Consider the following 16,584-nt stretch of genomic DNA (forward strand, 5'->3'; position numbering starts at 1 on the left):
GCTGGGGTCCCGTCTGTAGGCCCCGCCGCCGCCATATTCTGTAGGAGGAGCTGTAGCTTTCAATGCCACTGTTCACATTACCAGTTTGCTGAAAATCTGCGGATAAATCTCCCGCGCGGTGATCTTCTGCAGTAACACAAATCTGCCGTTATTTTTTGTTTATACAGCGTTCATTCTCCAGTAATATCAGCTCGGTGCTGTGATTTTCAGGGTCCGGGTGATTACAGCTGGACCGGGCGAGTAGTGATATATAATGTGTGTGCGCTGGAGTTTTCTGACCCTGTAACACGTCCGTTCCTCAGGGGATGGGGTTGGGTGATGCTTATATTTTTTTTCATTTTTCCGTATCGCGCTCATGTATTGCCATCATTCTGAGGTATATATGTTTTTTTTATTGCTTTTTTTTGTGAGTGTTGCAATGACCTTTAAAAATATAAATTCTGGCGTTTTCGATTTTCTTTTCTAGACTACGTTCACTGTATGAGCTCAGTCACTGTATATTTCGATAGCTGGAGCAGCGATAACCGATTTACTTATTTCTGAATTGGGAAAATGGGGCGATTTACTTTTTTTTTCCAACCACTGAGGACTTCAGTTCTTTTAAACAATTTTTTATCGCTACTGGCTAACACGGTACATAGATATATTTTACCTGTACTTTTTTTTTGTAACTTTAGTCTCTTTAGTGGACTTTGAACTTGCAGTCTATGCTCTTCTTTTTTATATTGCAATATATAACAAAAATCAGGGTCTCTTATGAAGTCCAGTGCATGTGTAGCACCCACGGGGCAAGGGGTTAAGTTTGCTACTAGTCACCGGGCCGGTAATGTCGGGTCAGGGGGATGTCACGGGGTGGCCCTTTTGCCCGGTTTCGTGGCCCCGAGGTGTACAATAAAGGTGGGGTGATGATGGTTTGATTTCGTGACACCACCTTTGGTACGCGGCCAGGTATTAGCCGCCGCTGCTGTCGCTGTCTTCCAGGGTTGATGGTGGTAGCAGCTAAGGTGTTTCTGCTCTCCACAGGTGGAGTGGGCCCTGGGGAGACTGATGAATGATGAGGGGAGTAGTAATGGTGGATGCCGAAGTGCGGGACGGTGGCGCCAGGAAGGACAGGCAGACAGTCTCTGCAGGTTCCAGGTGTGTTACAGTTCTTTAGGTAACCCGGTTGCCGCTTCAGTAGCACTGGCCACCGCTGTGATGAGCCGCAGCTGATCCCGAGCAATTCGAGGTCACCGCCGATGTTCCCACTGTGTGTCCTTTCTGGTTGGGTCCCGCCAATCCCGGTGTATGTGGAATATGGAACGGTCTGTGGGTGTTCCCTGCACTTTCCGCAGACCCTGGAATCATGTGTAGCTGTAGAGAGCCCGGGCTGAGCTGGATGCTCAAAGCCACAGGTCCTATGGCGCTCCCAGAAGTGTGAGGTAAAAAGATTGGACCGAGGTCCCAGGTGTGTCTCTCACCCCAAGCTGTGCCCGGGGCTAACTATGTGTAAAGATGCTCCTTCCCAGTTCCCCAAGTGGTGCCCGCCCTCCAAGTAGTTGTCCTAGTGACCGGGAAAGTCCCATGTCTTGTGATTGCCACCACCAGCCTACCCTACCCCCCTGTTGGCAAAGCACCTAACTGTGTGTGTTGTGTGAATGTGAGAAACACCAGCGATTAACCTCTTCTTAGCCGGGATGAGTACTACATCTTAAGGGAGATGCAGTACCCTGTGGTAACTAAAGCCTCAGGGGCGCCACACATGGCTGGTCTTCACAGGAGCACCACGACTGCAGCTTTCAGAAGGCCCCCCGCCAGCATATTGGCACCCCACAATCGCATTATGGGGGAACCTATGAGCGACCGATTGGTTTCTGATTTAGCAGTAATCCGATAACCCCCCCCCCCCCCCCCGGACCACTGCTGTTTGGGGCCAGTGTCGGCTGTAAAGCACAGCTGGCATCTGCTCCCGAGTTCACTTCATACGCCCGAACCTGACGTAACACGTACTTTTGCATCTTACTTTAGGAAGAGGTTAAAATCCGTCTGCAGCCATAGCCAGCCCTATTCTCATATCCGCTATTAGTAGACATTGGTCTGGTGCAGTCTGGGAGGGCCATAGGCAATTTATTGGTAATCGCTGGCTCTAGTCACCCAATGAGATAGCCAGGGATCGGTATTATGGGGCTATATGGTTGACCCATTTCATAAACCCCATGTATTCATAGGATAGCTCAGTGGTTAGCACTGCAGTCTTGCAGCGCTTGGGTCCTGGGTTTAAATCCCACAAAGGACATCATCTGCAAGGAGTTTGTATGTTCTACCTGTGTTTTTGTGGGTTTCCAACCTCTATCCTCCACACTACAAAGACTGATAGGGAATGTAGATTGTGAACTCCAATGGGGACAGTGATGATGATATCTGGAAAGTGCTGTGGAATTAATAGCGTTATATACAGTACAGACCAAAAGTTAGGACACACATCATTCAAAGAGTTTTCTTAATTTTCATGACTGAAAGTTGTAGATTCGCATTGAAGGCATCAAAACTATGAATTAAAGGGAACATGTTGTGACGACATGGATTAAAGTTTCTTAACATTCAGCCAGACGTATTGTTCTTTTGCGTATTAACTCATGTTTGCTTAGCTATTGTTTCTCCACACCCTTCCAGTAATCATTGTAATGTAGTTGTGTATTGCTAATGTAATTACCTTGGTAGCCATTGTCTAGTCAGTGACTTGCAGGCTCCATGTAGATATCCTCAGTCTTCCTACCCACATCATTTAAATGAACATTATCCATGCAGCTTGAAATTCATCCAATGGGAGAAGCAATCTTGTCCAACCAATCGGATGAGGCCGCAGTGTACCCAAAGGGAAGGCTGTGGCTATAAAAGGGAATTTCTTTAAGTCACCAGGTTGTTGTTGTTGTTGATGGATGTGCGTGCATGATCCAGTTTAAGCTCTTAGGAGCTGGCTAGAGGATCAGGATACCTTGTGGCTTCAATCTAGGGACTCCGGTTCCGATTCGAGACCATATCCACAGTCTAGGGATTTCGACTCCGGCTGCCAGGATTATATCATCAAACCAAGGACTACTTAAGGAAGAAACCCAGGTTGGCACAAATCGGTCACCTGGCTACAGACTTTGCAGACCTCACACAGCTTCCTAAATCCGGCGCTATTCCTTTCTAGGTGGGTGCCCGCCGAAAGCGGGGTGCTGCTGGATTGGAGTAAGTAGCCCTGGAAGCTCTGAGGCACGGACATTCAAATCCCTGGTGAGCAGCGGAAGGGGGAGACTCTGTTGCCTGTTACACTTGTGTGTTTTGCTGGTTATGTGTTATATGCCGTTAATATTTTGGGGATCCAATAAAGTCTTAATATTGTGGTTCCCTCACCCTGTGTTGTCTGAGTAGTGTTCTGCCCACGGTTAAGGAGGTCGGGCGTTCAGTTGGGATAAGCCCTGGGCCATGCTGTCTTTATAAAGGCGGCCGGTTCAGTGGACGAGAGCACCCACTGAGCCCCGTGTCTCCACACCTGTCACCACTTTATTGGACTATAAGCTGCGGCCACCACCACCGGGCTCTTATACAGCATGTTAGAATGCTGCATATATAAGAGCCCAGGCCGCTGTGACAATATAAAAAACACTTTATAATACTTGCCTAACGGTCGCTCTGTGGTGGAATAGGGCCTAATGGGCGTCTCTGTTGTTCGGTGCTGGAGCCGCCTCTTTCGGCCATCGTCGGCTGCAGCTTATAGTCCAAAAAAGTGGTGACAGGTTCCATTTAACATATGTGGAATGAAATACTTAATAAAAAAGTGTGAAACAACTGAAAATATGTCTTATATTCTAGGTTCTTCAGAGTAGCCACCTTTTGCTGTGATTACTGTTTTGCACACTCTTGGCATTCTCTTGATGAGCTTCAAGAGGTAGTCACCGGAAATGGTTCTCACTTCACAGGTGCGCCCTGTCAGGTTTATTAAGTGGGATTTCTTGCCTTATAAATGAGGTTTGGACCATCAGTTGTGTTGTGCAGAAGTCTGGTGGATACACAGCTGATAGTACTACTGAATAGACTGTTAGCTGCTTTTTTTCTTGCCATAATACAAATTCTAAGTAAAGAAAAACGAGTGGCCATCATTACTTTAAGAAATGAAGGTCAGTCAGTCCGAAAAATTGGGAAAACTTTGAAAGTGTCACCAAGTGCAGTGGCAAAAACCATCAAACGCTACAAAGAAACCTGCTCACATGAGGACCGCCCCAGGAAAGGAAGACCAAGAGTCACCTCTGCTGTGGAGGATAAGTTTATCCGAGTCACCAGCCTCAGAAATCACAGGTTAACAGCAGCTCAGATTAGAGACCAGGTCAATGCCACACAGAGTTCTAGCAGTAGACACATCTCTAGAACAACTGTTAAGAGGAGACTTTGTGCAGCAGCCTTCATGGTAAAATAGCTGCTAGGAAACCACTGCTAAGGACAGGCAACAAGCAGAAGAGACTTGTTTGGGCTAAAGAACACAAGGAATGGACATTAGACCAGTGGAAATCTGTGCTTTGGTCTGAGGAGTCCAAATTTGAGATCTTTGGATCCAACCACCGTGTCTTTGTGCGACGCAGAAAAGCTGAACGGATGGACTCTACATGGCTGGTTCCCACCGTGAAGCATGGAGGAGGAGGTGTGATGGTGTGGGGGGGCTTTGCTGGTGACACTTGGGGATTTATTCAAAATTGAAGGCATACTGAACCAGCATGGCTACCACAGCATCTTGCAGCGGCGTGCGTTTAGTTGGACCATCATTTAGTTTTCAACAGGACAATGACCCCGAACACACCTCCAGGCTGTGTAAGGGCTATTTGACTAAGAAGGAGAGTGATGGGGTGCTACGCCAGATGACCTGGCCTCCACAGTCACCAGACCTGAACCCAATCGAGATGGTTTGGGGTGAGCTGGACCGCAGAGTGAAGGCAAAAGGGCCAACAAGTGCTAAGTATCTCTGGGAACTCCTTCAAGACTGTTGGAAAACCATTTCCGGTGACTACCTCTTGAAGTTCATCAAGAGAATGCCAAGAGTGTGCAAAGCAGTAATCAAAGCAAAAGGTGGCTACTGTGAAGAACCTAGAATATAAGACATATTTTCAGTTGTTTCACACTTTTTTAAGTATTTCATTCCACATGTGATAATTCATAGTTTTGATGCCTTCAATGTGAATCTACAATTTTTAGTCCTGAAAATAAAGAAAACTTTAAATGAAGTGTGTCCAAACCTTTGGTCTGTACTGTAAGTGAGTAAACTAAATTGGTGTTCTGGTCCTTATTGCAGAGATCCAGCTGGTATAGAGTCTATGGGGACTTCACTTGCCCCCAGAAGGTGTTTGTCCTGTAAGTCCATGTCTGACCTGTGGAAGAGCCTTGAAACATTATTATGGGTTAGAGATGATCCAATCGGCCAAAATTAGAATTCACCAAGTCGCATTGATTTTATAGGGAAATTAAATTTACAGCAAAGAAATTGAATTCAAACTGAATTTTCCTTCCTGTGCTCTGAGACCAGGAACATAATAATGGGGGATGTAAAGGAAAAAAAGATATAACTATCTCTTGGCCACTTCTCCACTTAGTCTACTCCTTTTCCATCCTGCATCGGAGCGAGGAGACCCTGTTCTGCCAAATTATATAGGGATTCCAGAGGTGAAAATGTGGACCCATGAATACTGGCCTGTCTGTGCTCCGGTGCAGGGGCCGCTGCCGGAAAATAGCAGCAGCCTCCAGATACTGCCAAGATTGTGACCAGATGAATAAAGATGTACACACCTGTATACAGACACTGTATTCAAACAAAGGTTTCATAGAAAATTGTATTGAGCCTTTTACTTTTTTAAAAAATTGTTGATGTGAAAAATTAAAAAAAAAACATACAGATTTATTTTTAGAGCACCATTGATTCCATGGTGCTGTACATGGAGGGGGAGGAGCGGTTACATGCAAAAACTGAGTTTAACCTCTTCCTAAAACAGGTGACATACTGACGTGATAAAAGGACATACGGCACATCATATAGTTATTTTTACTCTTATATAGCGCTTTACAAACCTCATTGTCAGGCCTCATTGAGGCTCACAATCTAAACAGTAAGCCAGCGTATGGTTCTACCTGCTGGGCGTTATTGTATGGTGCTACCCGCTGGGCGTTATTGTACGGCGCTACCCGCTGGGCGTTATTGTACGGCGCTACCCGCTGGGCGTTATTGTACGGCGCTACCCGCTGGGCGTTATTGTACGGCGCTACCCGCTGCGCGTTATTGTACGGCGCTACCCGCTGAGCGTTATTGTACGGTGCTACCTGCTGAGCGTTAGTGTATGATGTTACCCACTCAGCCACTGTATGATGTTACCCACTGAGCCACTGTATGATGTTACCCACTGAGCCAGCATGTTGTATTAGGGTACGTTCCCATGATCAGTGTTACTCGCGTTCTGAATGCAGCGTTTTACAGTAAGAACATAGTGAATGGGATAAATAAAAATCTCATGTCTACGCTTTTTCTTTTCTTTATCACCTGTGGAGCGTTTTTACAGCATGTCAATTTCTCTTGCGGGAACGCTGAGTGTTCTGTGCGGATTTCTCCCGAGACTTGCATTAGATGCACAAAATCTACAAGTAATAGACACGCATATGTTTTTTAGTGCATTAACGCAGCAGCAATGCACCAAAAACGCATGTAATCCGCACCTAATGTCAATGCCAGAAAGTTTAAAAAACAAAGCTACTTTATTTAAAGGCTGACACAGCAAACCGAGACAAAGGCAGCGTCAAAAATGCAATGAAAAAACGCAAGTAAACCAAAGTGTAGGGATGATGCAGAAATGTTGCTGTGTCAAACTCAACTGATCATGAAAATGTTGCCTTATTGATGTGTCCCTTTTTACTGGTTGAAGGATGAACAATTTTTCACTTTTTTTTTTTTTTTCTTTTACTCCTTTTGCAAGTTTAGTGCACAATCATTGTGTTTATGTTGATCCTCAAAAGATAAAACCATGGAAAGTTAAAGGGGGTTTTCCCATGAACAAAGTTAATTTTAAAGTTACAAATAATAATAATTTCATTAATTGGATGTTATATAAAATGCTCCTGTGCTGAGATCCTATTTACCGTATGTGTCCCTGCTGTGCGCTGTGTAATGGCCGTGTCTGACCGTACAGAATGGTATGACCATACCACATCTCCTGGGCCGGGGAGGACGGAATAGAGAATCAGTAATCTGTGGCGACTTAGCACTAGCCTTGAGGACCACCTACTTTCTAATGTCATTTGCGGCTCATTTGATTAATTGGCCTGGCGCACATGTGATGTCTCGTCACAGCGGTTGATCAAAAGAGCCAAAGAAGCTGTCGGGTCGGAGCCGGTTCTTGGGTTCACGGTTCAGCTGTCAGAGCTCTGATGATGGACCAGGTCCTGCAAATCTATTCACATCAACTCTAATTAGAATCAGTTTTAGGCTATGTGCGCACTTTGCGTTTTTTCATGCGTTTCCGCAGCGTTTTCAACTGGAGCGTTTTAATGGCAAAATGCATGCGTTTTGATTTTCAAGCAAAGTCTATGGGTAATTGTGATTTCTTGTGTGCACAATGCAGTTAAAAACGTTTCAGTTGCAGAAATTTTGGCAAAAACTCAGTGTTTAAAGAAGCAGCATGTCAATTGTTTTTGCCATTTTAGCAGCGTTTTGCTAACATTGGAGTCAATGAGAAATGTCAAAATCCCAGCGTTTTACATGCTTTTTGGATGCAGAAAACATGCTTTTTTTGATAAAATACATGCATGCGTTTTTGACTTTATAATATGGGAATATGTGCCTTTACACACACACACACACACACACACACACACACACAGTCCAACAATTAAATTAATGAAAATCCATAATTTAATGTTGTTTTTTGCATAAATATTACAAAATAGTTATAATTTTAATAAAATTAGTTATTTTGTGTATGATTTTTAATCATATTTATCATTTTTTTCCGTTTTTTTTCATAGGGTTTGAATGTTTAAACTTTATTTAGTAGTGTATTCATATTCAAAACACATCTGACTTTAAGCAATGAAAAAGCATGTAAATCTCAGTACAAATGCGGTCAAAACGCAAGTGTATTTATAGTGTTTTTGTGGTCAAAAACAAATTTGACAGACAATTTCTGCCAGAGGATGCGTTTAGAACTGCAGCTACCTCGACGCAAAGTGCGCACACAGCCTAACTCCATAAAAAATGCACCAAGACAATGTCTGGACTCATCCATAATCCGCGCACAAGAACGTGAAATACATTTGCAGCTGATGTGATTGCAATGCAAAACCGATCAAATACAGGAGAAGCTAAGACACGTTACCCAGGTGTCTGCGAAATGCGTGCGTATCTAATAGGAATCTTACACCATGGTTGTGCTATGGTCCCCTGTAGTCGGCCTAATAGTTATAGCATTTCTCTTTTAAATAAAAGTTCAATGTTCCTTAATTATGAGAAAGCAGCAGGAACATTGCTGACCTGGAGCTGATATTATTCCAATGTTGCTGTGAGGCTCCATTCTTGATTCTGTTATTTGCCATTTATATATTAAAACAATTCATGTGCCAGACTTCAGAAGAGGAGAATAATGGACGTGCAGTAATGAAATGACTGGTCTCCTCCGGGGTGCTAGGGTGCTGCGTAAGTCACAAGGAGGTGCCGGTAATATTATCCTGCAACAAGAATTTCTTTTAGTTCTCAGTAGTGGGGGGGAAAAACAAACAAAACTAAACATTTTCATCAGCAGAAGGCTGTCGATTTAAGTGATTTTGTATTTTTATACATTTTTTAGATTTCTTTTTTTTTTTTCAATCCAAAGATTATTTTTTTGTTTTCAAAGGGCACTTGATCGTTTCCACCATATATTACAATATTAAGATATTTCAGTTTTATGAATCTGATAATTCATTTTTTCAATAGAGGGCAAAGATGGCAGCCATGGAGGGGCATTCAACAGTTCTTCATCAATGTCAACCTATTGGCAATCCCATTCAGAGGGGAGGTTGGATTTTGGAAGCCGCAATCGGTTCATTTAAATGCCGGTGTCAAAAATGACATTTTAGTGGTTACGCAGTAGTGATCAGAGTTTGCTCTGGTTGCTGTTGTTACAGGAAGGTGCCAGCTGTGTTAAACAGCTGACATATGCCAGGCAGGGTGCTGACTTTCCTCTGCAGCTCGCTCCACACTCCCAGACCCAGCATAGTGAGGAAGGAGCTGTAGGACATTAACCCCTTCACCCCTAGGCCATTTTCCGTTTTCATTTCAGTTTTTTGTTTGTTTTTTTTTCCCCTCCCCTTCTTCTGCAAGCCTTAACTTTTTGTATTTTTCTTTCTTTTTTTAAGTTTGCTATATGTGGGCTTGTTTTTAGTGGGATGAGTTGTACTTTTGAATGAAACCCTTAGTTTTTCCATATAGTTTACTGGAAAATGGGGAAAAAAAATTCCAAGTGCAGTGAAATTGCAAAAATAAAGCACAATTGTTTTTGGGATATTGTATTCCCCATGTTCACTATATGGTAAAACTAACGTGTCCGTGTGATGCCTCAGTTCGGTACGAGTTTGTAGATACCAAACATGTACAGGTTTACTTTTATCTAAGGGGTTAAAAAAAAAATTAGAAGTTTGTCCAGAAAAAGAATTGCGCTTTTTGCGCCATTTTCCGAGGCCCGTAGCGTTATTTTTTTGGGGTATCTGGGGTTCAGTAGCGGCTTATTTTTGGCATCTTGAGCTGGCATTTTTAATGATATCATTTTTGTGCAGATGCTATGTTTTGTTCTCCTGTTATTGCATTTAAAATATTTTGGCGGCGACCAAACAACTTAATTTTGGCATTTGGATTTTTTTTTCTCACCATGCCGTGTATCAATCAGATTAATCGATTTTTTTTTTTTTTTATTTTGGTATATTGAGCATTTCTGAATGTGGCAATCCCAAATATACGTATATTTTTTATTTAACTGTTTTATTTCAATGGGGTAAATGGTCGGTGATTTGATCATTTAAGTTTTCTCATATTTTTAAACTTTTTTTTGTTTTTATTTAGTTTACTATTTTCCCTAGGGGACTATAAGGATCTGCAGTCTGATCGCTTGTGCATTTCTGCTGATAAGAGCTTCACAGTTTTAATCAGCAGAAATGCAGCTCTCTTGTAAGGGTCGGTGCTCTGTCGGCTCTTACAGGAAGTACGTCATGGCAGCATCAAAGGTCATGAAATGACCTCAAGCTACCATGGCAACCATCTGCTCCCCGTAATCATGACACGGGGCTGCCGATGGCGGTGAGGAACGGTGTGTTTCCTGCAGCAGCCATTTAAATTGCGCTAAGTGGCAAGCAGGCGAAGGTGGATCGAGGATCCACACGCGCCTATTAGCCTCACATGTCTGCTGTTCAAATCACCAGACATGTGCGGAGATCACCGCTGGCTCACCACAGCAGCTGGCGGTGATCACTGCTACATGACTAATGACGAACCAGTGCGTCATTGGCCGTGAAGGGGCTAATCAAGAATTGAAAATTCGTGAATCTCCAGTTCTTCCATAGACTCCACTGTCTAAAATTCTAAACCGCTAACAGTACTACTGAAAAATACTTTGTATAATTAAAGAACCTGTCCTCTGCCTTCTACATTACTCTGTGCTCCTCCTTCTAGACCTGTCCTCTGCCTTCTACATTACTCTGTGCTCCTCCTCCTAGACTTGTCCTCTGCCTTCTACATTACTCTGTGCTCCTCCTCCTAGACCTGTCCTCTGCCTTCTACATTACTCTGTGCTCCTCCTAGACCTGTCCTCTGCCTTCTACATTACTCTGTGCTCCTCCTTCTAGACCTGTCCTCTGCCTTCTACATTACTCTGTGCTCCTCCTCCTAGATCTGCCCTCTGCCTTCTACATTACTCTGTGCTCGTCCTCCTAGACCTGTCCTCTGCCTTCTATATTACTCTGTGCTCCTCCTCCTAGACCTGTCCTCTGCATTACTCTGTGCTCCTCCTCCTAGACCTGTCCTCTGCCTTCTACATTACTCTGTGCTCCTTCTCCTCCTAGACCTGTCCTCTGCCTTCTACATTACTCTGTGCTCCTCCTCCTAGACATGTCCTCTGCCTTCTACATTACTCTGTGCTCCATCTCCTCCTAGACCTGTCCTCTGCATTACTCTGTGCTCCTCCTCCTAGACCTGTCCTCTCCCTTCTACATTACTCTGTCCTTCTCCTTCTAGACCTGTCCTCTGCATTACTCTGTGCTCCTCCTTCTAGACCTGTCCTCTGACCTCTACATTACTCTGTGCTCCTCCTCCTAGACCTGTCCTCTGCATTACTCTGTGCTTCTCCTCCTAGACCTGTCTTCTGCCTTCTGCATTACTCTGTGCTTCTCCTCCTAGACCTGTCCTCTGCCTTCTGCATTACTCTGTGCTTCTCCTCCTAGACCTGTCCTCTGCCTTCTGCATTACTCTGTGCTTCTCCTCCTAGACCTGTCCTCTGCCTTCTGCATTACTCTGTGCTTCTCCTCCTAGACCTGTCTTCTGCCTTCTGAATTACTCTGTGCTTCTCCTCCTAGACCTGTCCTCTGCCTTCTGCATTACTCTGTGCTCCTCCTTCTAGACCTGTCCTCTGCCTTCTACATTACTCTGTGCTCCTCCTTCTAGACCTGTCCTCTGCCTTCTACATTACTCTGTGCTCCTCCTCCTAGACCTGTCCTCTGCCTTCTACATTACTCTGTGCTCCTCCTCCTAGACCTGTCCTCTGCCTTCTACATTACTCTGTGCTCCTCCTTCTAGACCTGTCCTCTGCCTTCTACATTACTCTGTGCTCCTCCTCCTAGACCTGTCCTCTGCCTTCTACATTACTCTGTGCTCCTCCTTCTAGACCTGTCCTCTGCCTTCTACATTACTCTGTGCTCCTCCTCCTAGACCTGTCCTCTGCCTTCTACATGACTCTGTGCTCCTCCTACTAGACCTGTCCTCTCCCTTCTACATGACTCTGTCCTCCTCCTTCTAGACCTGTCATCTGCATTACTCTGTGCTCCTCCTCCTAGACCTGTCCTCTGACCTCTACATTACTCTGTGCTCCTCCTCCTAGACCTGTCCTCTGCATTACTCTGTGCTCCTCCTCCTAGACCTGTCCTCTGCATTACTCTGTGCTCCTCCTTCTAGACCTGTCCTCTGCCTTCTACATTACTCTGTGCTCCTCCTTCTAGACCTGTCCTCTGCCTTCTACATTACTCTGTGCTCCTCCTTCTAGACCTGTCCTCTGCCTTCTACATTACTCTGTGCTCCTCCTTCTAGTCCTGTCCCCTGCCTTCTACATTACTCTGTGCTCCTCCTCCTAGACCTGTCCTCTGCCTTCTACATTACTCTGTGCTCCTCCTCCTAGACCTGTCCTCTGCCTTCTACATTACTCTGTGCTCCTCCTTCTAGACCTGTCCTCTGCCTTCTACATTACTCTGTGCTCCTCCTCCTAGATCTGCCCTCTGCCTTCTACATTACTCTGTGCTCGTCCTCCTAGACCTGTCCTCTGCCTTCTATATTACTCTGTGCTCCTCCTCCTAGACCTGTCCTCTGCATTACTCTGTGCTCCTCCTCCTAGACCTGTCCTCTGCCTTCTACATTACTCTGTGCTCCTTCTCCTCCTAGACCTGTCCTCTGCCTTCTACATTACTCTGTGCTCCTCCTCCTAGACATGTCCTCTGCCTTCTACATTACTCTGTGCTCCATCTCCTCCTAGACCTGTCCTCTGCATTACTCTGTGCTCCTCCTCCTAGACCTGTCCTCTCCCTTCTACATTACTCTGTCCTTCTCCTTCTAGACCTGTCCTCTGCATTACTCTGTGCTCCTCCTTCTAGACCTGTCCTCTGACCTCTACATTACTCTGTGCTCCTCCTCCTAGACCTGTCCTCTGCATTACTCTGTGCTTCTCCTCCTAGACCTGTCTTCTGCCTTCTGCATTACTCTGTGCTTCTCCTCCTAGACCTGTCCTCTGCCTTCTGCATTACTCTGTGCTTCTCCTCCTAGACCTGTCCTCTGCCTTCTGCATTACTCTGTGCTTCTCCTCCTAGACCTGTCCTCTGCCTTCTGCATTACTCTGTGCTTCTCCTCCTAGACCTGTCTTCTGCCTTCTGAATTACTCTGTGCTTCTCCTCCTAGACCTGTCCTCTGCCTTCTGCATTACTCTGTGCTCCTCCTTCTAGACCTGTCCTCTGCCTTCTACATTACTCTGTGCTCCTCCTTCTAGACCTGTCCTCTGCCTTCTACATTACTCTGTGCTCCTCCTCCTAGACCTGTCCTCTGCCTTCTACATTACTCTGTGCTCCTCCTCCTAGACCTGTCCTCTGCCTTCTACATTACTCTGTGCTCCTCCTTCTAGACCTGTCCTCTGCCTTCTACATTACTCTGTGCTCCTCCTCCTAGACCTGTCCTCTGCCTTCTACATTACTCTGTGCTCCTCCTTCTAGACCTGTCCTCTGCCTTCTACATTACTCTGTGCTCCTCCTCCTAGACCTGTCCTCTGCCTTCTACATGACTCTGTGCTCCTCCTACTAGACCTGTCCTCTCCCTTCTACATGACTCTGTCCTCCTCCTTCTAGACCTGTCATCTGCATTACTCTGTGCTCCTCCTCCTAGACCTGTCCTCTGACCTCTACATTACTCTGTGCTCCTCCTCCTAGACCTGTCCTCTGCATTACTCTGTGCTCCTCCTCCTAGACCTGTCCTCTGCATTACTCTGTGCTCCTCCTTCTAGACCTGTCCTCTGCCTTCTACATTACTCTGTGCTCCTCCTTCTAGACCTGTCCTCTGCCTTCTACATTACTCTGTGCTCCTCCTTCTAGACCTGTCCTCTGCCTTCTACATTACTCTGTGCTCCTCCTTCTAGTCCTGTCCCCTGCCTTCTACATTACTCTGTGCTCCTCCTTCTAGTCCTGTCCCCTGCCTTCTACATTACTCTGTGCTCCTCCTCCTAGACCTGTCCTCTGCCTTCTACATTACTCTGTGCTCCTCCTCCTAGACCTGTCCTCTGCCTTCTACATTACTCTGTGCTCCTCCTTCTAGACCTGTCCTCTGCCTTCTACATTACTCTGTGCTCCTCCTCCTAGACCTGTCCTCTGCCTTCTACATTACTCTGTGCTCCTCCTCCTAGACCTGTCCTCTGCATTACTCTGTGCTCCTCCTCCTAGACCTGTCCTCTGCCTTCTACATTACTCTGTGCTCCTTCTCCTCCTAGACCTGTCCTCTGCCTTCTACATTACTCTGTGCTCCTCCTCCTAGACCTGTCCTCTCCCTTCTACATTACTCTGTGCTCCTCCTTCTAGACCTGTCCTCTGCCTTCTACATTACTCTGTGCTCCTCCTCCTAGACCTGTCCTCTGCCTTCTACATTACTCTGTGCTCCTCCTCCTAGACCTGTCCTCTGCCTTCTACATTACTCTGTGCTCCTTCTCCTCCTAGACCTGTCCTCTGCCTTCTACATTACTCTGTGCTCCTCCTCCTAGACCTGTCCTCTGCCTTCTACATTACTCTGTGCTCCTTCTCCTAGACATGTCCTCTGCCTTCTACATTACTCTGTGCTCCTTCTCCTCCTCCTAGACCTGTCCTCTGCATTACTCTGTGCTCCTTCTCCTCCTAGACCTGTCCTCTGCCTTCTACATTACTCTGTGCTCCTCCTCCTAGACATGTCCTCTGCCTTCTACATTACTCTGTGCTCCTTCTCCTCCTAGACCTGTCCTCTGCATTACTCTGTGCTCCTCCTTCTAGACCGGTCTTCTGCCTTCTACATTACTCTGTGCTCCTCCTTCTAGACCTGTCCTCTGCCTTCTACATTACTCTGTGCTCCTTCTTCTAGACCTGTCCTCTGCCTTCTACATTACTCTGTGCTCCTCCTAGTCCTGTCCCCTGCCTTCTACATTACTCTGTGCTCCTCCTTCTAGTCCTGTCCCCTGCCTTCTACATTACTCTGTGCTCCTCCTTCTAGTCCTGTCCCCTGCCTTCTACATTACTCTGTCCTCCTCCTCCTAGACCTGTCCTCTGCCTTCTACATTACTCTGTGCTCCTCCTCCTAGACCTGTCCTCTGCCTTCTACATTACTCTGTGCTCCTCCTCCTAGACCTGTCCTCTGCCTTCTACATTACTCTGTGCTCCTCCTTCTAGACCTGTCCTCTGCCTTCTACATTACTCTGTGCTCCTCCTCCTAGATCTGCCCTCTGCCTTCTACATTACTCTGTGCTCGTCCTCCTAGACCTGTCCTCTGCCTTCTACATTACTCTGTGCTCCTCCTCCTAGACCTGTCCTCTGCATTACTCTGTGCTCCTCCTCCTAGACCTGTCCTCTGCCTTCTACATTACTCTGTGCTCCTTCTCCTCCTAGACCTGTTCTCTGCCTTCTACATTACTCTGTGCTCCTCCTCCTAGACCTGTCCTCTGCCTTCTACATTACCCTGTGCTCCTCCTCCTAGACCTGTCCTCTGCATTACTCTGTGCTCCTCCTCCTAGACCTGTCCTCTGCCTTCTACATTACTCTGTGCTCCTTCTCCTCCTAGACCTGTTCTCTGCCTTCTACATTACTCTGTGCTCCTCCTCCTGGACCTGTCCTCTGCCTTCTACATTACCCTGTGCTCCTCCTCCTAGACATGTCCTCTGCCTTCTACATTACTCTGTGCTCTGCCTCCTGGACCTGTCCTCTGCCTTCTACATTACTCTGTGCTCCTCCTTCTAGACCTGTCCTCTGCCTTCTACATTACTCTGTGCTCCTCCTCCTAGACATGTCCTCTGCCTTCTACATTACTCTGTGCTCCTTCTCCTCCTAGACCTGTCCTCTGCATTACTCTGTGCTCCTCCTCCTAGACCTGTCCTCTCCCTTCTACATTACTCTGTGCTCCTTCTCCTCCTAGACTTGTCCTCTGCCTTCTACATTACTCTGTGCTCCTCCTCCTAGACCTGTCCTCTCCCTTCTACATTACTCTGTGCTCCTCCTCCTAGACCTGTCCTCTGCCTTCTACATTACTCTGTGCTCCTTCTCCTCCTAGACCTGTCCTCTGCCTTCTACATTACTCTGTGCTCCTTCTCCTCCTAGACCTGTCCTCTGCATTACTCTGTGCTCCTCCTCCTAGACCTGTCCTCTCCCTTCTACATTACTCTGTGCTCCTCCTTCTAGACCTGTCCTCTGCCTTCTACATTACTCTGTGCTCCTCCTCCTAGACCTGTCCTCTGCCTTCTACATTACTCTGTGCTCCTCCTTCTAGACCTGTCCTCTGCCTTCTACATTACTCTGTGCTCCTTCTCCTCCTAGACCTGTCCTCTGCTTTCTACATTACTCTGCGCTCCTCCTTCTAGACCTGTCCTCTGCCTTCTACATTACTCTGTGCTCCTTCTCCTCCTAGACCTGTCCTCTGCCTTCTACATTACTCTGTGCTCCTCCTCCTAGACATGTCCTCTGCCTTTTACATTACTCTGTGCTCCTTCTCCTCCTAGACCTGTCCTCTGCCTTCTACATTACTCTGTGCTCCTTCTCCTCCTAGACCTGTCCTCTGCATTACTCTGTGCTCCTCCTCCTAGACCTGTC

This window comes from Anomaloglossus baeobatrachus, chromosome 3 (assembly GCF_048569485.1).
Source record: "Anomaloglossus baeobatrachus isolate aAnoBae1 chromosome 3, aAnoBae1.hap1, whole genome shotgun sequence".
NCBI classification, from domain to species: Eukaryota; Metazoa; Chordata; class Amphibia; order Anura; family Aromobatidae; genus Anomaloglossus; species Anomaloglossus baeobatrachus.